At 27.8% G+C, this 23,207-nt stretch overlaps 1 long non-coding RNA gene across 1 annotated transcript; it reads left to right on the forward strand.

Moving 5' to 3' along the window:
• The first annotated feature begins 13,802 nt into the window (after positions 1-13,802).
• On the forward strand, positions 13,803-15,201 carry LOC129615472 (uncharacterized). The gene is made up of 2 exons (XR_008697459.1): positions 13,803-13,891; positions 14,822-15,201. It is a non-coding gene; the product is annotated as an uncharacterized LOC129615472 (long non-coding RNA).
• The last annotated feature ends 8,006 nt before the right edge of the window (positions 15,202-23,207 follow it).

A 23,207-nucleotide genomic window follows, 5' to 3' on the forward strand; every position in this document is an offset into this window, starting at 1 on the left:
TATATTTTAAATCTGCATTATCTGAATAAATTAAAGAATAATTAACAATATTAACACAAAAATAATGAACGAAACTAACGAATCGATAAAAAAGAATGTGAAAAATTAAAAATATTCCAACTTCTCTAGATATTTAGTGTACAACAAGGTACAGTGTTCTGTTTATCGATCGATGGACATGGGATCGGCTCAGGTTCTCTCTGTGCATATTTCGTTGAACGGCCGTCTAGGGTTGCTATTGTTTTTTCCAGCCTTATACTTATTATAGGCGGGAATGTCGGGAGATTTCAATAAGCCGCGAATGGCAGCGTTGGCCCTTGGGACATCCTCTTCCCTAATCAGTACCCTTAAAAATCTACAATCTACTGTACAACAATGCAATACAATGCCAGTATCATTTTAATAAATAGTATGGAAAATGGTGTCAAGGCAATTATGATTGCACTGAAGGGTATTGTCGAGAAAATAAGAGAAATTTATGAAGTTTAATATTAATATTATCAACATAATTATTGAATAAAGAATTTTGTTTTTTTTTTTTTAAATTTTTTATCTGAATATTTTATGAAAAAGAATTAAAACAAGTAAAAACGTTTCAGTCGGTATAAACCGATTGAATAATACCCTGCACCTTTCGTTATTGTGTAGCAATTACTCGAACCTGTGAAGTCATTCTATAGAAACTTCACGGATATGTCTGACCTATAATTGGACATCCGACTGCCAAGTTTCATGAATCTGACTTTATAATTTTTCCAAATATTTAAAATTAGCTTTTGGAGTTGTATGGCAAGTACCTGAACCTGTCAAACAATTCCATCAAAACTTCACAAATATATCTGATCTACAATCGGACACACAACTGCCAAGTATCATGAATCTGACTTTATTATTTTTCCAAATATTTAAAATATGCTTTTGGAGTTGTTTGGCAAGTCCCCGAACCTGTCAAGCAATTCCACTAAAACTTCACAAATATGTATGATCTATAATCGGACACACAACTGCCAAGTTTCATGGATCTGACTTTATTATTTTTCCAAATATTAAGAATAAGCTTTAAGACTTGTATGGGAGCTACTCGAACCTGTCAAGCAATCCCATTAAAACTTTAGAAATATGTCTGACCTATAATTGGACACACAACTGCCAGGTTTCATCAATCTGACTTTATTATTTTTCCAAATATTTAAAATTAGCTTCTGGAGTTGTATGGCAGGTACCCGAACCTGTCAAGCAATTCCTCTAAAACTTCACAAATATATCTGATCTATAATCGGACATCCAACTGCCAAGTTTCATGAATCTGACTTTATTATTTTTCCAAATATTTAAAATTAGCTTCTGGAGTTGTATGGCAGGTACCCGAACCTGTAAAGCAATTCCTCTAAAACTTCAGAAGTATATTTGACCTATAATTGGACACATGACTGCCAAGTTTCATGAATCTGACTTTATTATTTTGCCGAATATAAAAAATTTGCTGTTGGAGTTGTATGGCAGCCACCCGAACCGGTGCAGCTATCCCATTATAATTTTTAGAGCATGTGTAGAATATAATTGGACACATGTATACAAAGTTTTATATTTATAGCTTTATTAGTTTTTGAAATATTTAAAATAAACTCTTTGAGTTGTATGGCAGCTACCCGAACCCGTTGTCCGAATCAGTCCAATAACAATAGGGCTCGTCCTTGGCACAAAAGAAAAAACTTGTGAAAGTTTGGTGTCGATTGCATTATTCGTTTTTGAGTTATCGTGCGAACGGACGGACGGACGGACGGACGGACGGACAGACGGACATGTCTAAATCGACGCAGAATTTTACGCTGAGCAAGAATATATATATATGTCCATACCGCAGATGACTCCTTCAAGTAGTTACAAACTCCATACCAAAGTTAATATACCCTTCACGAAGTGCAGGGTATAAAAATCGAAAGTGCTGTAGAAAAGATGGTAAGGAAATTAAGAGTGAGTTAAATTATAACAAAAGTTTTATTTGAAAAATATTAATTAAACAATATTGAAGCTTCTGGCTGTTTTTCCCGTACTCTTTAACCTACAAATGAATCGTCATTGTGTCGAAGTTTTAATTGTTCCTGAAACATTTAAACAAAATTATGGTTTTCAATTTTCAGAGGGAACCTACCTAATCTTTTAATGAGATAATGTCTAATATTCTATAATTTTCTATAAAATACTCATGAATATTTCATGTTAGTTACTATTTTAGAGCTAAATCATTTTAATTTTAATTAGGTAGTTCACCGCCTCAAGTGAAGGAAATTTTGTTCTATAAATGTGTTCTATTTTTCCTGAACATTAGAGTTTTGTAATTTTTAATTAAATCGTTTTTAATATTTTTATATAACTATAATATAGGTTATGATACTGAAGTGCCTCATGGCCAAAGAAAGGAATTTAAAGGACTTCAAATGGCAAACCTCCTTTAAGAAAAAGTTATCAATGGGGTTATGCACATTTCTTGTTTTTGGAAAAGTTATTTTGAAACATTTTTGTTATTGTTAGTAACTATTACTTTTGAATGCTATAAGATATGCGTAAAATAAAGTTCTACTGAATTTAAGTTTCTCAAAGCATAATTAAAAAAAAAAATCATAATTAATGTAGAAAAGAGAACTGTAAGTTCTCTGTTCTATTGTTTACTGTAAGTTCTATTGTCTGCGTCCGTTTCTGATATTACTTAATTTAACAATGTTTATTATTAATCTAAAGTAGTGAAATTAATTATATTTTATAAATTTCATTGGTATTCACAAAACTCTGACATCACCCCATAGCAATCTGTATTTAAAAGTTAAAACTCGGCTTGAAATTTTTCTGCAAATTATTTACGTTAATTATTATGAAGTCATCATAATAGTAGATATTTTATTAAAATTTCATACACGTTAATTTTATTTAATGTTAACTGACCATTCATAACTAAAAAGTTTAATACAATTTTAAAATATTTAAGTTATATAACAATATGTATAATTGCATATCTATATACATGAAGGTATACACTACGTATCATTCTAGAATAACAATCTTTGCAGTTATACAAAGTTGCATTTCATATTTTCATTTTATTTTCAATTGTTATAAGAAAATCTACAGTTGAAGTTAATAAATTTTTTGCATTAATTATAGTGTTAAACTGTTAGGATTCTTGAATAATCAATGGTAGCTAATTAGTACACATTATAATGATACACAATTTATACAGTAGTCAGAACAATGTGTTAAAGTTAAAGTAGTCATTGTAATCTTTACATTTTTCGTTCTTTCACTTTATAATTTATATTTACAAACCTCAATAGTGAATGTAGATGATACATGTAAGGGCCTATAAAGTTATTTCAAAAAGGTGACAGACTAAAATTGGAACTCAAGAAAAGATTAGAGATGCTGCAAAACATATCCACTTTGTTTAATGTTCCTTTTATTAAAAAACCCAGTGGGTTTAATTAGAGGTACGAATATTAACAAATTTGCGCCACTGCGCTACATTACCTTCTGTTTCCTATAGCTACAACAAACGCAATAAATTTGAATTGTAGTATCTTAAGAATACTAATAATAAAATTAGTCTACTCTACGTTACTTTCATGCACATGCCAAAATACTTCAAAGATTGCATACATTTAGGTTACGGGAAAAAAATTTTAAGTAAAAATTTTCTTCTACGGAGACAAGTTTTTCATCAGATAACAATATTGAAGTGATTAGAAGTTTCTTAAATCAGATGGATGAACTCACGGATCAACGGACAGAGTAAAACACTTTTATAAGTACTTTTATTTAAAATATTTTTCTAAAAAGTCTTAAAAATTAGACCTTTGGGATGAACAACAATTTCAAACCTCTTAAACTGAAATTCTTTAAAACTAAAGTCCCAGAATTTAGAATCACAAACACTAAATTTCATTATTTTAAAAATTAGGCTGTTTGAAATAATTTAGATATTTCATAAAGACTTGTTTATGAAATATACTATATGTTTAATTATGCACTCTGTACAAATTGTTGAAATTTTTTTTCAAATTCAAGTTAAATGGAAACAATAAATGAAATTTGACGAATAACAAAAGAAGAAGACAAAAAAATTCTTCAATTATATTTGAAAATATTCTGGCCACATTATTTTTTTTCTCGCAGCTCAACTATACCCAATATTAAATACGTTATTTAAAGCCACATACATAAAAGTTTTTATTTTTTTTTTTTGGTTATTCAATATTTAAATTCCGATTTAAAAATAAATAAACAAATCTTACATAATAAAATTGTTAAAAAAAAAAACGTTCATATTAAAAATCATATAATTTACTTGCAACATGGAATGTGGCAGCACCAAATTTCGCATGCTAAGTTTATGATGGAAATGCCTTTCTTCGTGATAGCGAAACGTATACAAAGTATTTTTAGAAGTATGTCTCTCTGTTTGTGTACACCTGCATCTCAAAATGCAGCCTAACTTAGGCTTTGCTAAAATTTTATACCTGAATTTATTTTGACCATGAGAAGGATTCGTCAAGTTTTCGTGTATGTCAGGCCTCAGAAATTGGGAGTATAGCAAGCTTTTCGGAACCATTCAATCTCGGCCACTATCCTTTTACTATCCACCACATTTTCATTATATTTAATGTACAACAGGAAAGTATTACATGGAATTTTATATAATTTCTTGAAATTTAATATTATTACAATTTATATGTTTGACAACGACCCCGGAACTAACAAATTTTTTGATTACAAAGTTTGACTCCAAAAAGTGAACTTAATGGAAGAATAGCAATACGGTATTCACCTCGCAATTAAAAATAACCCCTAAACTAATTCAAATAAATTAAAGGGGGTTTCTTAAATTATTCAGAAAATACACATTGCTGTCGGTTTCGTGCTGACCACATTATTTTTGTTTTAAATATTCCAGTAAAATTGATTAACGAACATTAAGGTATCAGTCGGTAAAAAACTGCATTTGTATATAAATAAAAAAAAACGAGAAAAAAAATAGAGTTGACCTTGTCAACTCTGTGATACCCGTACGAATTTGTTATCCTATGTGCGAATAACTAATGTGCCATAACTAACTATGGGGCAGACTATGACTTTAAGTTGCCGTATTACCATATTAATTTATGCATAATTTCAGTACTATGTGTTATTCAAAATACTGGTTGTGCCAAACTACTATTGATGTTGTATGGCAGCTACCAGAAAGAGCCAAGAAATTTTAGCGAATTTTATCAAGCACATTGGCCCTACTAATATATTCACTTGTGTGAAATCTCAATATCACAGCTTTTATAGTTTCTGAGATATAGTCAAATAACTTTTGAAGTTGTATGGCAGGTACCAGAAGGAGCCAAGTAATTTCAACAACTTTTATGAGACACATTGGCCCTACTAATATATTCGTTTGTGTGAAATTTCAATACCATAGCTTTAATAGTTTCTGAAATATAGTCAAATAACTTTTGAAGTTGTATGGCAGGTACCAGAAGGAGCCAAGTAATTTCAACGACTTTTATGTGACACATTGGCCCTACTAATATATTCGTTTGTGTGAAATTTCAATACCATAGCTTTAATAGTTTCTGAAATATAGCCAAATAATTTTTGAAGTTGTATGGCAGGTACCAGAAGGAGCTAAGTAATTTCAACGACTTTTATCAGACACGTTGGCCCTATTAATATATTCGTTTGTGTGAAATTTCAATACCACAACTTTTATAGTTTCTGAGATATAGCCAAATAAATTTTGAAGTTGTATGGCAGCTACCCGAACCGGTACCCCGATCATGTCCAATTTAAATAGGATTCTGGCACTTACTACAATAAATCATTTGTGAAAATTTGGTGAACTTAGCTCAATTAGTTTTTGAGTTATCGTTCGGACGGACGGACGGACGGACGGACGGACGGACGGACGGACAGACAAAGCTAAATCAACTCAGAATTTGACGCTGATCAAAAACATACACTTGAGTCTATATCTAACACCGTTATTTCTTAGCGTTACAAACGGTAAGGCAAATTTAGTATACCCTTCGAACATACGTTCGTACGGGTATAAATACATAAAAGATGTAAAAGATTTCTAATTACTTGGAAAATTTTAATATTCTCATTTTTAATGCCACAGACTGCAATATTGTTGCTTTGTTTCTCGGTATAATAAATTGCAAAAATCAAATTAAATTTATTCATGGGCCTTACAAGTTCTTTGTATATTTTCAATTTGATTTCTGGCTAACCAAAAATATAGGACTGGTGCGGAAAATCAAAGTACGGCAAGCTACATCTTAAATTTTTAAAAGCCATTCAGGCTCCATCATACTCGAACTTATCAAACAATCTACTGCTAGAAAAAAATTAATTAAGATTCATCTCATTACCGTTTCATTAATTTCAAATAAAATCAGTTCCTGCACAAGAAGATTTTAACATTTTATTCTGTTCAGCAAAATTAAGCAAAAATAAAAAAAAAAAAATTTAAATTATTTTTCAATGTTATACTTTTAAATTTTTTTACGTAATTTTTTGATTAAATTTTTTTTTTTAGTATAAATTAAGGTGACAATCGTTTTTTGGCTATCAGTTTCCAAATTTGGGATCTTGTGTCAACATAATATTATTAAAATAATTTTTAAATTTACTCAAGTACCTTATTAAAAATATAAAATAAATATTAAAATGTTCAAATCAATTGCAGTAAGTATTCAATTTTATGTGAATTATTTTTAGTTGTTTGGAATTTATGATAAAATAAAAAATTCAAAATTAAAAACTTTTATTTTATAGTTTTTAGTTCTTTTTGCCATCTTTGCTGTTGCTGTTGCATTACCAGCACCCGGTCCAGGACCTGTAGCTAATCCACAACTTTATTATTCATCACCATATTCTTATGGTTATCCATACGGTTCATATGGTTATTCAGCATACAGTTACTATGGCTAAAATTATTAGAAAGAAAATACCTTTTAAAAAAAGTTCACGTGATAAATTGATAATACTAAATTTGTAAAGATTAAAGTTTTCTTTGTTATCAATTCCAAAAAAAAAACATGAATTTATATTTTGGAAATTTTTCATTAAATTAATTTTGTTTATTTTACTCTCTTCTTAAATAAATTTGATTTGCATTCTTAAATCTCTTGAACTGCTTTCTTATTATTATGTAGTTTAGTTTTAAGGTTTTCTATTGAAGGTTGAAAATATCTCAATTTGGCAATGACTGAAAATATGTTCGAATTTAAAAATAACTTTAAATATGGCTACATTCTTGTGCAGTATAACAAAATTAGTTTGAATTAACCTTTGTGTTGACAGCCAAATCGGTATACTTATTTCGTACATCCAACATACTCGGGTAAGAATGAATGTTCTTTAAGAATATTATGGAAGTAAGGATGACATGTACAATAAATAAAGTTGGGTCAAACCAATGATTGATAATGTAGCACTTTTCCCTTCACGAAGTGAAAATACTGTTTTTAAAGACAATTTACTTATGATCTACTACACTATTAAAATTACTTTCGTTCATATACGAAACTATTTTGTGGGTTGCATACATTTATGATGAACAATTTATGCAGTCTTTGCATAAATTGTTCATCCTAAATAAAGCAAAAATAAATTTAAAGAAAATATGTTAACATGATGCTCGATTTTTATGGTTAATTGCGTGAGTTAAGTAAAATAATTATATTTTATATTTTTCTTGAATTTGCCGTTAAATTTTTGCATTTATAGAAATTTTGAAAACCTTGCGTTTTGAGAAATGGAAGGTGCCAAAAATTGAAATTCTACAAAATTCGAAAGGCGATAACTTGATAGGGGATGAAGGTGGGAAAAAATTTTCTTGTAATGAAATGAACTAATTATTAGTGTCCAAAAGCTGTTAAAAATTTTCAGACTTTCAAAACCTAGGGTCTAGAAGAAAAACGACATCAAAAATGTGGAAAAAACGGGTTTTAGATATCAGTAAATTTTAACGGTCATTTTGTTTTTCCAAAGTTCAATGCCGCGGTTAAAAAATGGAATTTTTAGGATTTAAGAGGGGTATAATTTTTAGAGGGGGGAAGTAAACATTTTCTTCTACGGAAATAAGTTGCTAGTAAAGATCTATGCAGATATAAAATTTCAGCATTATATCTTCAAGCGTGTTGAAGTTTTGTAAACATGTCCAAGGACGGACGGACGGATCCGTATTATGGATTGATTACCATGCAGTATGTAGGAACTGTATTTACGTATGAGCTTAATCTACAAGTATTTTAAGTAAATTTTCTAGTATCAATTATATAAATAATTATTTACGAGTTATATAGTATTAATAATACGAATTATAAAATTAACAACTTGTATTTTTTGGCCACTCTTATTTCTATAAAAGATTTACATCTTACATCATTATATTTATATCTAATCAACATATGCGGTGCTTTAATCAATTTTTATTTGGTCTAATTTATATAAAAGCAAATTTAGAAACATAATATTATTATAACAATGTAAGTTTACTTAAAAATATCTACACGTATGAATGTTGTATAACATTCTAGGGCTATAATAACATAATACTCGTATGTAATTGGAAAATTATTACACAAAACCATAATTTAATTAAAATTATGCTTAAGAATGTTCAAGACTAAGAATAATTATCTGCTCATGCTACTTTTCATACAAAACTATTTTAAAAATGTATAAGAGTTATGCATGTGTGTATATGTTTATTCCAAAAATTAATCAAAAATGAACCAAATTACCTCACCATTGAATTATTAAATTATTTTTTTATTTTAAACCATAGACGCTAAAAATTTTAAGATATGCGGGCCAAAATTGGAAATTATTATTTCACCTTGGACTCTTTGATGCAAATGCTTTAAAATACTTTTTGTTTAGTAGGTTTATGATCTTAAGTCTGTTAAGTGTAATTTGAAAAATTGTTATATAAGCGCCTATTTTTGTGGGAAAAGCAATCAAAACATATTATTTCTTTTTTTTATAAAAAAAACAATTAACAACCAAAATAAAGCTCGAAATACTAGAATTAAGATTTGGTAATTATTTTAGTGTCAATTCCTTGGTTGACAAAGAAAAGTTTTATTTAATTAACATTTAAATGGTAAGTTTGATGAGTGATGTCTTACTTTTACTGAAAAGATATAGTTCCGAATACTAGTATTGTCATCGTACTTGATAAGTTATGCAGACAATCACAAACATCTTTTCAAATCGTAAAGAAAATATTTTTATAGTTCGGAACATTATCTCCAAGTTCTTAAAAAATCTTTAAAGAATATTTTCGTCGTGTAAATGAAATGTCAAATTCTGTTATACAAATTTTGAAATTAACCATATTTGGCACGCATGATTTAGATTCATAATTACTGAAACATAAGTAATCGGATTAAAACTATTATTCACTTGCACAACAAAAATAAATAATTTAAAACATGAAATGTGTACATTTACATAAAAATAAAGTTGAGGCAAAGCAACGGTTTATAATATAGCACTTTCCCCTTCAGCAAGTGAAAATATTGCTTTTAAATATAATCTAGCTATGAACTGATTTTTTAAAAGTACTTTCATTGATATACGAATATACTTCAAAGATTGCTTACATTTAGGATAAGCAAAATTTAAAAAAGCGTTAACATAGTGCTCGAAATTAAGGCATAATAATATGCTTGAATAATAACTTACAGCTTTTCTGAATGTATAGAAATTCGGAAAAGCTTGTTGTTTCGGAAATATAAGATGTAACAAATTCCAAGCGGCGATAACTCGCTTCTAACGAAATGAACTATTTATCAGTGTCTAAAAGGTGCAAAAATTTCAGAAAATCATATAATCTGTGGTTTAGAAGAAATTTAAAAATTTTAAAATTTTCTTCTACGGATATAGGTTCTAGTAAAAAACTATTTGCATATGAAATTTCAGCTTTCTATCTTCAGTGGTGTAGAAGTTTTGTGAATATGTCCTCGGACTGACAGACGAACTTAGTGAAACTAATAAAAACTTTTTTTTAAAATTATTTTGGAAAAGTGCTAAAAAATTACAATTTTCATTTTATATTATTTTGAGCTCTAAACATTTTTAAGAGTCAATTCATGCTTATTATTCATATATACTTGTTTTAAGCGTTATAATGTTAGGTACTTTGAATAATTCGTCTTCTTCATCATCTTTGTCCGAATATATTGTAGTATCTATATATACATACATCACTTTCCATTCATTATTTAGATTATAAAAATAAATCATACACTATTACTATTATACGTGTGATAAAGAGCTACTACAATACGGGCATACATACTATACATTGTGTAATATAAATAATTTGTTTTCTTTTTTTTATGTCTTTTCTAGAAAAAATGTTTATACATTATGACCTTGCACTTGATTCGTGACTAGAATTTTCTTAATATAATTTTATCATAATAATATAGAAAAAACATTATAAAAGAGAAGTATGAGCAAAATAAATAACTACTTAAGTACAAATATAACAAAAAACAAAAGAACAACAAAAACACAGTAAAATGTAGAGAGAGAAACTTTTTGACAATATAGCAAAGCAATATGTACTCGTAATTCTTTCAATATCGCACATAAATATTCTAAACACTCAACATTTGTTTTTGCTTTTTTTTTGACAATACTCAAACATAAAATATAACACTCAACGCAAATGAACAAACAGAATAATGGCAAACAAAAGAATGAGAAGAAATTAAAAGTGATTTTTTTTTGTTTTGTCTTTGATAATGGTTGTATACTACGAGTATGTACATACAATATTGCATAGGAGCGAATGAGATAAAAATAAATTATATACAAAGTGGATTATTATATAGAATGTTGTATCGATGGGAAATCGTGTTTCATCAAATCCGTTTAGGACACATAAATATAAGACAGGAAAACCAAATATAGAAGCAAAAAATATGAAAAATACAAAAAAAGGAAAGAATTATAAAATTATGTGTGTTTTTGTTCTATTTAAATGATGTTCGAATTCTATTGTAAGTGTTGCCCATTCTGGTTGATTTTTTGGTTTATTTAAAAAAAAATATACGTAATTTCTCATTTAGTTCCCTTTGTAGACGAAAACATTCAAACCATGATTCATTCAATTAATTTCATTACTTTCAATTTTCTTTTTTTTTTGTTAAGATTAAATTAGTTAAAGTGTAACATGCATATAGAATTCAAAATACATTATTGTTTTCGATTAGCAAGTGTATACTTGCTAACACGACTTTCATACAAAATATGTAATTCTCTCTAATATAATATTTCGTATATTATGTAAAATTTCGTATATGTATGAGGATAATTTTAATTTTCCATGAGTTTAATCAATCGAGATAAAATTGCTATTAAACATTTAAAAATAAGTATATTGGTCTTAATTAACTTTATAATTTAATTATTAAGTCTTTTATTGTTCTTGCTGAAAACGATGAAGGGCATATTCTAAATGAAGATATGCTCTCCTTGAGCAAGAAGCAGCTTTGAAGGTAAATCCGGCGAATTTGATCTGCAAGATTTGACTGGGGAAACAGGAATGATGTTGTAGGCCCAACAATTACCACTCAGAGCTTTCCTCGATGTGGAACCAATCTGTTGACAATATTAACTGTAAGTCAAGTATACGTGCGGCGGAAATCAAGCGAACAGAACCGTATAAGAAAGGTAGATCAGGAATATGTTCAACGCCTGAAAATATTTCATATATGTAACGGCTGATAAGAAGTGCTGTCCACCAACATTTTGGGTTCCAGTCGTAATTGACCACAGGGAGGTATATTTTCATCTTCGGTCAATTACCTAAAGCCTGCAGGACTATATCAACGATATAGTTGTACTTGTGGCGAACCAAAATATGGTGTAATCAGTGATAGAATGGAAGGTTCCGCTGGCATTGTGCATGACTGATCAAGCGGAGACCGACTCTGCTGCCGTTTTGTAAGTATAAGGCAATGACCCATTTAAAGTTGTGGTGCTTCGAGGAAAAAGGGAAAAGTTTGTGAATACTGATTAAATAATTTTTTAAAATTTACTTAAGTCAATACTCTCATTGTAATATTGTGGACGAAAAACATTATATAATAATAATATTATTTAAATACGCATAATTGGTATTATAAAACAGAACAAAGTGTTGGCATTATCATTAATTTAATTTTTATTAGTTAACAAAATATTCTACAGGTATTGTAACTATCAATCATATTATGGACCATACAACATTCTAATTGAAATTTTTTAAATATGGTAATTTTATTTATTAATATTTTATATAATAGCGGGAGCGTGGGGAGACTGCAATAAGTCGCGAATGGCTGCGGTGGCCCGGATAATATGTCCTCTTGTCCCACCCTTTGAATCTACCAAAATTAAATATTAACATGTAATGTATAAAAATAACTAACATTGAATATTTTTCAGAAATATTAACTTCTAAGTCCAATAATTCGAAGAATGAAGAGTAAAAAAGATTAATTGTTCCCAATAATTCATTGTCAGCCTGTACCTTTTCTATCACGCTATTTCGGGAGTCCCCTCAAATCTCGAAAAACCTCTGTATAACGGATATGAATTTGTTACTTATAAGTCACCTACATGAGTACCATTTTATTGAAAAATTAATATATTCAAATCGGAAAGCTAAATAAGAGGGCCATTTTATCTAATGAGCATCCGTAAGACAAGGGTGTATTAGAAACTTAATTATTGAAATTTAGTACAAAGTTAACAATCGTTCTTATACAAAAGACAATTTTTGTTATAATGGTATTAAACCATAATTCTCTAATATTGCTATACTTACAGAAACCCACATGTGCACAAATATATACTTAAGTAAAGGCGGAATTTCAATTAAACTGAATAACACACATAATATATAACATACTGTTAAAAATTTTGAAAAATTATGTTAACAGAATTTTTTTCATTCTTGAATCCCAATGACAGGGACATTCCAATGTATAAAAGAATTTTTGTATTAAAAAAAAAAACAAAAACAAAAAAATAATTTTAACAAACTTAATTTCCTTTTTCTTTTCCTTATAGTTCATCAGCACTTTCTTTCATCACATTCAAATTTTATGTGTTTGGAATTCTTAAACAGAGCAAGAGGATCTAAATGTGTATAATTTAATAACAATAATAAAAGATAAAAATATAATATTGTACACATGTATGTTGATGCATATAAGCAAAGTTGGTAGTACATATTATATTGTGGCATATTAATAGTCATACATATACATAATAACAATTTGAGAAGATAGTAAAAATTATTATTGAATTCTGTACAAAACAGAAACTAGTTTTTTTTTTTAAATTAAAAAATTATTAGCATAAGCGTTAAATTGTAACAATACAGTATAGTACATATAAAGGTTTACATACATATACATATATATGTAGGTATGTATGAATTTGAAAACATTAATAATTTTTTTTTTCAAAAATTTCAATATGGCCGGCGATATTGATAAATTATTGGTAATAATTAAGTATAATAATGGCAATATGGTATTACTATTTACATTGTTTTCTTTTTGAATATGGTGGGGGCTTAAAAAATTTGTACGTCAAGCTTAATCGAAATATTTTATCTCTTTTCTTCTTTCTAAAGAACAATATAAATAGAGATAGAACAACATTAATATTGTATAGATATAGAACTAGTTTATATTCCTGGAACATATAAAATGTCGTTGGAAATGATGGGTTCATTATTAGTTTACTTTCAGAATTCGTGGTGAATATTATTTTTGTTAATAAATACAAATTTTTTTATTTGAGATACAATTACAAAATGTTTAAACTAATTAGTGTAAGTTTAATTAGAATTTATTAAACAAAAACAAAACTAAATAACAAAAGGATATTTTTGGGTTCAAATTTAAAAGAGTTTTTAAAAGCAATGACAAATCGTGTTAGATTCATTGTATGTTTTTGATGTAATTCTTTCCATTATGAATATTAAATTAATTCATTAAATTAAGAAATCTGATAGTGCAATATTTAATTGTTTGAAATTTTATGTAAATTAAATAGAAATTTTTAAAATGCTTGGATTTTTATCTACATCTCTTAATTACTTTATTTGTGCATAATCGTTTTTGATTAATCTGAAATGTTAATAATAAAAATAACAAAAACTTGTACATAATTTTAACTAATTTAAAATTCCAAAAATTTTTGCTACATTTCTACAATTTTTATTGCAAGATTTCAGTAAGCACATTGAAATAAATAGAAAAATAACTCAGTAATTTAAAGTATTATTTGTTTAACGTTTCTAATGCTATTTCTTAGCGTGTCGTTTGTTTCTAAGGGTAAACAGAATAAGAAGAATTTCTTTACTTTTTTCTTTTCTCGACATAATTAAATAAATTGAGAAATTGCATTGCATTGGGAGACAGGACAGTAGATTGTATTGCTAGCTCGAATTTGCTAGCTGAATCACGTTTTAACTTATATGATTCTAATAAGTTATAAGAAATTTTGTAAATAGCATATATAGTTTACAGAAACTGAACCAAATTCAAACTTTTGAATTGAGTTCAGTTCTTATTATAATAATATTAAATTTATAACTGTATAGGAATGAAGTAGCAAATAATTGTTAGAAATACGGATAAATAATATTGCCGAATTCGCTTGAAAAATAAATTAAATTCAATGCAAGAAAAAAATAATTCAAATTTAAATTATAAAATAAAATTTAAAAAATTTTTTTAAATAAAATTTTTATTTTTAGATATTGGTTTTGATTACATTTTTGGCTGTAGTATTTGGTGCTCCAGCTCCTTCACCACAAATAATTTATGGATCACCAGTTGCTTATACCGCTTACTCAACTTACGCATATCCATATGTTTATCCATATTCTGGAGTCTACACATATTACGGTTAAAAATATGTCCGCAGTGAGAAAAAAATAAAAATTTCTTAATTTTTACATCTTTTTCTCTTAATAAGAAAGTGATAAAAATTTCAGTTTCCTTTACAGAAATATTCGAAATTAATGATTTAATATATGAAAAATGGTTTATGCTGAAATTATTTTAATTTACTACTTAAGAATGTGTATTTGATTTTGTTTTTCTTTTTCGAATAAATTTTAATTGAAAAAACTTATGTTTGCTTTTGAATTTTTTTTGAATTTTTCAAGGTTTTATAGAATTTGAAATTATAATTTAAATTTTTATTTTAATATTTTCATTTTTAATTTATAAAATTTTGTATCCAAATGTACGTCGCTATGGGTATCTAAATCGTTCCACTACCTCACAATCATTGTTTATGTTCCATATATAAGGTTATATAATGCTCTATATAATAAGGGTATAATAAGCATATATAGTTAGAAGTGTCATACTTCAGGTGTATAATACTTTTAATTATACCAGCCTATGCAAAGGAATTATAATCTATCCCTTACTCCTTAGCTAGAAATAAGAAACGACAAAAAATTTAATTAAGACTTAAATTTAAAAGTTTCTACATCATAAAATTTTTATACAGAGTCTCGTCACAGTTACAACTTACTTCCAACAATTGCCATAGTTGTTTGTTAAATTCTACGAACTTTAATGTGCTTTAATTTGTAAATAATGGTAGTTATTCGAAATTTCAATTGAAGAACACGTCAATTCAAAATTTTCTTTACAAAAAAGCTTTAAAAAAGCTTTTTCATTTAAATATTTAAGAGTAAAACCTTTCAAAACTTTAATAACATTACTTTTATTATTTTGCAATTTTTTATGAGTAGAGAATTTCTCGAAATTTAAAGAGCATGGCCGAGTATCGAATTATTTTTGTTTTCTTTTTTTAGTTCTCTTCTTTTTATATTCATATATTGAACGCAATGCATAATAAATAAAGGATATGCGAAGATAAACATAATAACGGTTTATTATTTATTTGACTTATTCTTTTTCTGAATTTTTTTTTAAATGTACGTACACACACAAACCTTATATACAGTTTATTTATTACAATTAACGGTAAATATTGAATTGGAGTATATTCCAAATTTTCAAAGGGAACACAAACATACATGAGGCAAAAGAAAAGAAAATTAATTGATTGCTAATAAAATTGCAAAAAAAAAAGAAAAATTGGACACTAAAAATTTGGGTTTATTAATATTTTATACGGTTTTATATATAAATGTATGTGATATGTGAATAAAAGAACAAACATCCGATAAATGCATTGAAATTGAAATAACAAAAGAAGAGAATATTGTTGACTTTTATTACCTAGTAACCTATTATGATTTTTTTATAGATAGCAACTGTTGTTACCTTCTCGACGTCACATTGCATTAATTTTAATTGGCATTAAAAAGTTTGACTATTCATGCGGAATTATATTGAAAATAATTATTTGAAATCAATGCTGTCATAATGATTTTATTCCGTAGATAATATTTTATTAATTTTATATGCACATGAAAAATTGACAATAATTTAATAGTAATTAATTTCATTTGGATTTCATAAAAATAAAACTTTTAAAAATTTTACAGGATTTTTATGAGTTGAATTGCAGTTGCATAAACGTTCTTTGAGTATTATTGTAAATTTGCCATAGATTTCAATAGATTTTATTACAGATAAACATTTAAATCATAAAAATCTGCAATATTTAACTTAAGTCTACGAATTTTTTATTGTTTATTTATTATGATTTATTATTTTTAAATTGAAAGTTTGAACAGTTTTTTTTTTAATATACTAGCTTAAAAAATTTTGAAGAAACCAATTAAAGGGTGTTTTATGTTAGAAATGGAAGAAATAATTTGTTTAAGCGAGTACATTTTAAGAAAAGTTAATATTGAAATAAATCGTGAAAGTTGATTTTAAATATTGGTTCTTACTATAAGCTGTGAAACTGGTATGAGTGAAATAAAAAAGAACATTTCTTATATCATGGACCTCAGTGAAGGATATATTAACTGTAGTATGGAGTTTATAGGGAGTCACCTGCGGTATAAACTTATGTATATATTTTTATTCTGCATAAGATTCGGAGTTCGGTCTGCCCAATCGAACGACAGCTGAACAACGAATAATGCAATCGATATCAAACTTACAAAAGTTGTTTCATTTCTACCAGGACGACTGCTATTGTAATAGAAGGAAATTGGAGAGAGGGTTCAGGTAGATGCCATATAACTCCAAGAGATTATTTCAACAACTAATATAGATATTAATATCAAATTTTGTATGGGTATGTTCAATTACATTTTATATACATTCTGAAAATTTTAGTAGAATGGCTGCAATGCTTCGAGGAGCTGCCATACAATTCCAAAAGTTAATTTTAAAAAGCTCGAATTACATCGACTGAAACGTTTTAACTTGTTGTATATTAATATAGTAATGAAGTTCGGTACTTATTAAATTTTTGATTTCATATATTTTTTGATGTTTCAATATTAGAAACAATCTGTTTATTGCAATTGCTAAAATAATTCTAATATTTTGATTAAGAACATTATATTTTGATGTTGAAGTAGGGTGAGTCCGTGTTTCTTTGGACAAAAAACTAATTTTCATATTAAAACTCAGGTCAAAATCAAAATTTTGAATTTTTGTTAATATATATACTCTTAGACAATTTGATTTCCTTTGTGCATGTGCAAGGCAAAAAATTGATCGTAATTGATTGAATTGATTGTTTTTAAAATGGCATAACGCATAGGAGCAAAATATTGATTTCGAAAATGAATTACACGTAACGGAGCTATACAAAATTGAAGGACAAATTATATTTTTACTAATTACCAATGCAGCGTGTAACTGTTAACGTGTTTGTTAACTCTTATAAGAATAACTAATGGGAATTTTTTTCTTTTTGACTCGTTCCTTTGATAAAGTCATCCATTTATTCTGCAGTGATATGAAGAAATTTCCAATAGTTATTCTGATAGATCCGCAGGTACAGCCATCCACAAGAATATGGGAACTCATTCTATTTATATATAAAACAAAAGGTGTTATAAATCTGTATATAACACGTAGACTTACCCAAAATATTTTTGGGATCAATATTTAAAAATACATTTTTTCAAATTTAATTGTGTGGTCTAAAATAAATTAAAATTTTACAAAATTAAAAAATATTTATTTCAGTAAAATTTTATTATAAAAAAATTTAGTAATAATTGTACATACGTATGTATGTATGTATATAAAAAAAAATAACAAAAAATATGAAACTGATAATTTCAATTTCATACTTTAAAATATTTAGAATTTAATATAAATTTTGTAAGTATGTAGGTATTTAGTGATAATACTAAATCTATGCAAATTTATTTTTCTCTAAATTACAGGGTATAGTCTGTGGTTTGATGGAATAATGCTATAGAATCATAGCGAAACCTCCATCTAATATAGGCATCCATCTAACCCTAAGTTAAAAATGATACTTTACATTTTACATATAAAAATGTTATTGTTATCATTCGTTTCAGATTGTTGTAATCCAGATTTAAGTATGTAGAGTAGCTGCTTATGTTACTGGTATTAAATTCTGATTAGACTAAAATGAGCTAACTTATAAATTATTTTTATGAGTAACTGCTGCGTTTTTGTATTACACATTTAAATAGTATTTAATTTACAATACAAAGAATTGGGTTTTTTGTTCTATTATTCAAAATCTACCGTAGTTCTATCACAGTGCAAGTTCTTGCTAAATAAGTATTTCAGTAAAATTATGAAGATTCAGTGGCGCTTTAGAAAATTTATTGAATATAATTATATGAATTTGCTATTTCATACTAAATCCTAATTTGATAAGACCTTATTATAAAAAATTAAAATATTTCAAATTATATAATTGAATGGTATTTTAATTAAAAATAAATAAAAAATGCGAGTTAGTAACTTCGTTTTAAATATTAAAATATTTAAATTTAGAATGAAATGGTTTCGTTTTTTGTTTTTTCGAAAAAATTTCACACTATATAAATATAAAATGGGACCATACATTTTTGGTTTTTGGTGTCAACTTTGTGGTTTATTTTTGTTTTAAACTCAAATATTAGGTACCTACTTACATACATACGAGCATATCCTTATGTCACTATTATATTATATTATGTACCTATAGTAGATATAACTACCTTTATATGGAAATTTGTATACACGCACATAAATACATTAAAAATTTTTAATGTAGCTAGTAATTTTCTGTGAAATTTATGCAATCTAATAATTATAATTGATTTGTAAATATTTTTTTGCAATCAAAAATAAGTTTAATAATTTCATTTTTGAAATTTGAATTTTTGTGAAATTTGAAATACCACAATTTTCAAAATTTTTGCTTATTTTAGCAAATTTTTATTAAAAAATTAATTTTAAAATTTTTTGATTGCATACATTTAGGATGACAGTTTTTTGTAAATACATGAATGCTAGAATTGAAAATATTTTAAAATGTTTTTGCAATTTTTAAATTATAAAATTTTTTAAAAAAATTTCTATAATAAAAATTAAATTAAAATAATCAATAATACAATTAAGGTATTAGAGTAATTACACAGTAGAACTGCTTTGAGTGGCGCTGTTTTAAATTGAAAAACTTAATACTTAAAACTTAGAGCCTAATCGTGTATCTCGTGCTTTCGACTTTGCTTTTTATTCACTTTCAAATCAAAATTCCCCGTCTTTCTAATGGATATTTTATTTTTCCTATAAGATTCCCATTTTTTTTAATGGATTTTTTCGTTTTTTGTCAAATTATCAATTGAACGTTTCACTTTCGAAAACCAAGTGAATAAATTTTGTATACATTTTAGAAAAAAAACGAGATATACAATACTGAATAATTCTTCTCACTCGAAAATTACATTTTACAAATATATGATAGGTAAAATATCAGGCCCTTGATATTCAAAAAACAATTTGTTGTCTACTTACAAAAAATTGTCTTCTGTATAGTAATATAAACTATACACAGAATGGTATTAGTCTCGTTTCAGAAAGATTTTCTAATACTGTTCATTGTTGTTAGTTGAGGACGTCAACGTAAATATTGTGCCTAATTAGAATTTTATAATAAATTATTTATTTTCGGGAAATGTTATGTTAAACTCGACGTTTTCACAACATTCATGCACATTCGAACATTATATATTGTAATTATTATTGCTGCTATAAAAAAAGTTATTTCGCTAGCCATTTCTGTAATAACAAAGATTTTATAGGCAAATTAAAAAGGAATTTAAAAAGTTTCATGTCATTATTTTATTGTTATGCTTGATTTACACGTAAAGTAAAATATTTCAAATGGGAGAAAAAAAACTGGAATTTAATTGAAATTTGGGCAAATTTTAAAAAACCAAATTGTTGGAAATGAAGTATAACTTTAATTTTTTGGTTTAAATATTTCTATTTATAAATGAACTATTTTTTTAAAGTCTTAAAGCTGGTAAAATTTCAGGCTCCCAAAACCTGGGGTCTAGAAGAAAACGAGATAAAAAATTTGAAAAAAAACGCATTTTAGATAACGGTAAATTTTAACAGCCATTTTGTTCTTTTAAAGTTTAGCTATAGTATACCGCGCTAGGAGAAGCAAGCCACTGCCTTTCTGTGTTTTCAAAATTTCAACAATGCTTATGGTTTCACTGCAATAAATAGTTAAAAATAGCATTTTTACGGATTTGGAGAGGTATAACTTTTAGAGGGGTGGGAGATAGGTAAAAATTTTGTTCTACGGAAATAAGTTTCTAGTAAAGATGTATGCATGTATTAAATTTCAGCTTTCTATTTTCAAAGGTGTAGAAGTTTAGTAAACATGTCCACGGACGGACACAGTGAACTAATAAGCATTTTTTTCAAAAATTTTTTGAAAAAGTTCTTAAAAGTGAATAATATGAGTTACGTTTTACGAGAGTGAGTGCTCACTAATTCTTCTTCTTCTTCTTCTTCTTGTTGTAGGCACATTTGCCTGTTTTATCCAATATTCTCTTTTATGAATTTTCATGATCGTGGGATGTAGAGGTCCAGCACTCATGCCACCTTTTAGGAGGTCTGCCTGGGGGTCTTTTGGTGTTGGGCTTGTTGGTCATGGCTATTTTGGGTAGTCGGTTCTCGCTCATGCGGTTCACATGGTCCCTCCAGTAGCGCCGTCTGCATCTAGTCCATCGAACAATATCTTGAATTTTGCATTCTTCTCTTATATCTGCACTTCTTTTTTTGTCAAGCAAAGTGTATCCACAGATCTGTCTAAGAGTTTGCATTTCTGTGGCTCGCAATCTTTGTTTGGTCGATGACGTGTCCGCTCTTGTTTCAGCTGCATATGTCATTATGGGGCGCACGCAAGTTTTGTAAACACGCACCTTATTTTCAATTAGCATATATTTATTTTTCCATATGACATCGCGAAGGTAGCCCGATATTGCAGAGGCCTTTGCTGTTTGAACCTGTGTCTCCTTGTTGTTATCTCGATGGCTCGTAATTTCGACTCCAAGGTATTTGAAGCTCATAACCTGCTCAATTGACTGATCTTCAATCGATAGTTTACATCGAATCGGTTCTTTGGCGATCGTCATACATTTGGTTTTTTCAATGGATATTTTCATGTTGAATGACTCAGCGATAGTTTTGAACTTGAATAATAGTCTTTGCAGATCGTCCTCGTTTTCTGCTAGTAGGACAGCATCATCAGCATAACATATTATTTTAATATCCTCGCTTCCTATCTTATAGCCAGTTCCGAAATCGATCAGTCCCTTGATTATTTCATTCATGACCAAGTTAAACAAAGTGGGACTTAAACTATCACCTTGTCTTATACCGGAAGAGGTTGGTATTTCCTCAGACACATCATTTCTTATTTTGACCTTTGTGTTGTTATTTGTGTACAGTTCTTGGATAACCCTTATTAGACTTGCATGTATGTTATTTATTTGCAGGATCTGAAGTGCGTCTCCCAAACGAACCCGGTCGAAAGCTTGCGTCAAATCCACGAAGCATATAAACACAGGTTTGTCAAACTCTATGGACTTCTCAATTATCTGACGTAGTGTGAATATGGCATCTATTGTTGATCTGTTTTTCCGGAAACCATTTTGCTCTTCTCTGATGACTACTTTTGATAACACTTCATCATTTATAATTTTCGTGAGCAGTTTTTGAACAGCGCTCAACAACGTAATCCCCCTATAGTTTTTTGGATCGGCCTTTGAACCCTTTTTAAATATGGGAATCGTCAAACTACTTTTCCAATCCAATGGTACTGATTGTGTCTGAATAGCGTGGTTAAACAATTTTACTAACTCATCCGCAAGTGTTGCACCACCATATTTAAGATATTCATTGACAATATCATCTATACCACCCGACTTTCTATTTTTCAATGTTGCTAAATTTTCTAAGATGGTCGTTTTACTGATAAAATAGTCTGATTCATCTGAAGTTTCAAGTTCTTCCGCCAATGGAATTTCTACTACGTCGCTTTCATAAACCTGCATGAAGTGATTTACATTACTAATTCAGTTCCACTAATTGAAACTATTGTCGGGTTCATTTAAATTATTTCACAATCATCTCTTTAATATAAAATTTATGTTCACTTTTAATTAAGCTGGAAAAGTTTAATTAATTTTTTAAATCTTGCAAAAATATAGAACAGAATATTGAAACTTGATGCTGAAGCTCGAAAACCTCCAGCCTTTTCTAAATATGGAACCTTTTACAACTTTTCTAAAATGTAATAAGTACCTATGGTATTTTAACACTCCTCTTATTCAACTGGAGCTGGGTTTGATTTATTTATACGAGTATTGAAATTGGGAAAAATTAAGAATAGAAGAATATTTTCGAAAAAAGTAAAAGAGAAAAAGTAAGAGGCGATTTGACTCCACGTTTACCTTTTTCCATTTCTATGTATAATAATATGCACATTTATTGTTAAATAATATTAAGGGTTCACTTACAAACTACGTAATCATATACCATGTGTTCCCAGACCCATGAAACTCTATGGCAAAGAATTAATTTATTTTTAAAAAATTTCATTAGAATAATTTAAATTTTTTAATATTCGAGTTTTTTAATTAAAAAAAAAAATTTTTTTTTATTTTGCTAAAAAGTTAAGAAACAGAGCTTTTCAAAGTATTT

Source organism: Condylostylus longicornis, unplaced genomic scaffold (genome assembly GCF_029603195.1).
Source record: "Condylostylus longicornis isolate FDR11 unplaced genomic scaffold, ASM2960319v2 ptg000135l, whole genome shotgun sequence".
In the NCBI taxonomy this organism is placed as follows: Eukaryota; Metazoa; Arthropoda; class Insecta; order Diptera; family Dolichopodidae; genus Condylostylus; species Condylostylus longicornis.